We start from the raw sequence: 1702 nt of genomic DNA, 5'->3' as shown, positions 1-1702 counted from the left end.
GTCAACTCGTACGAGAGCTGCTAGGTCCTACCCAGCCCGGGGTTAATCAGTAACCTCTGACATATTCCAATTTCAGTCATTTCAAGGTGGGGTGTATTCCATCATTACATGGTGCCTTTATCATACCTGCAATTTAATAGCACATCCTGTTGGGTCATGAAGATGGCTTTTTTTTTTTTTTTTTTTTTTTTTTTTTTTCCCAGGGAAAATCAGGATTTCGTAATATAAGCGTATATATACCCTTTTACCTCATTCTCATTACAATGATTTTAAACGTGTAACTACGGTAATTTCCAACATGCACTTTCAAATATTTTAGAAGGCAGGATGCCTGCCTTGAAGAGTTTGCAGTGGTTCTTATAGGACTTGGTGGTATTTGACATGTCATTGAGGACCCTCAGCTCCCACAAAATATTTCAAACAGAATCTCGCTGCTTATATGGGGTTTCTGTGGCAAGGCTTTGGTACTGGGGAGACGGGGCTGCAGGGGTGGCCTCTGTAAGAAGAAACCAGAGGTTGTCCCTGCACTGCACAGAGCCAGTTCCAGCTGGCTTTGAAATGATGGCCAGAGCTGGGCCCGTCCGTGATGCTGGTGGCATCTCTGTGTCACGTATTTAAGAAAGGGTAAAAAAACACTGCATAGCAGCTGTGTGAGAGAGAATAAATGAGAAACCCAGCCCTGCAGCCCCCAAGGCCAATGCAGCAGGAGGGCAGGAGGTGCTCCAGGCAGCAGCAGCAGTTCCCCTGCAGCCTGTGGAGAGGCCCCTGGTGGAGCAGGCTGTCCCCCTGCAGCCCATGGGTCCCACATGGAGCAGATCTCCACACTGCAGCCCCCCCATGGGTGGTGGAGCAGGTGGATGTGGCCTGGAGGAGGCTGCGGCCCATGGAGAGCCCCCGCAGGAGCAGGCCCCGGGCCGGAGCTGCAGCCCATGGAGAGGAGCCCACGCAGGAGCAGGGGAGCTGGGGGGGAGATGCCACCCGTGGGGGACCCGTGCTGGAGCAGTTTGCTCCTGGGGGATGGACCCCGTGGGACGGAGCCGTGTGGGAGCAGTTCCTGAAGAGCTGCTGCCTTGTGGCAAGGTTAACCCACCAATGTGCCTTGGACTGAGACACAAGGAAAGCCAGAGAAAACTAAGAGAAGAAAACCAGTACACTTGCATTTATAGCAGTTCACTTGATTAGCTAAACAGTAAGCAAAAGGATATCACTGTGTTACCAGAACGAATGTTACCAGAATGCAATAATAATTCTAGCCTTGGGAATATTCATCATTTATTTAATACTAGTGTGTTTATTCTCAAGACATTGGTGTGTGGTTTGAATAATTTGTCAGACAGAACTTTCCTGCAAAGACCTCACTGGCCTTCTAACACACTAAAATAAATCAGTTTTGATTATGTTGTTCTAAAATAGGATGTAAAAATCAAATGTGAGTATGTGAGTATGAAGAATTTTCTCTAGAATACAGTGCTTTTTGGTGACATACTGCCTCAAAGACACCTTCAACACCTTCACCGAGCTGGGAACTATCTATTTCTTACATCATACTTTCAGGAATAAAGCTGACCAAAGTGGCATTAAAGGAAATAATGAAATTGGAGAGAAAACAACTGCAGGGTTTCGATGGAATCTGCTAGGTTGGAAGACACCCAAAAGCTCCAACACAGGCTGGTAAACCTACTGCTCCCATGGTTGTAAGTGA

The sequence above is a fragment of the Anas platyrhynchos genome, chromosome 2 (assembly GCF_047663525.1).
Source record: "Anas platyrhynchos isolate ZD024472 breed Pekin duck chromosome 2, IASCAAS_PekinDuck_T2T, whole genome shotgun sequence".
In the NCBI taxonomy this organism is placed as follows: Eukaryota; Metazoa; Chordata; class Aves; order Anseriformes; family Anatidae; genus Anas; species Anas platyrhynchos.
Note: the sequence above shows the minus strand (reverse complement) of the source record.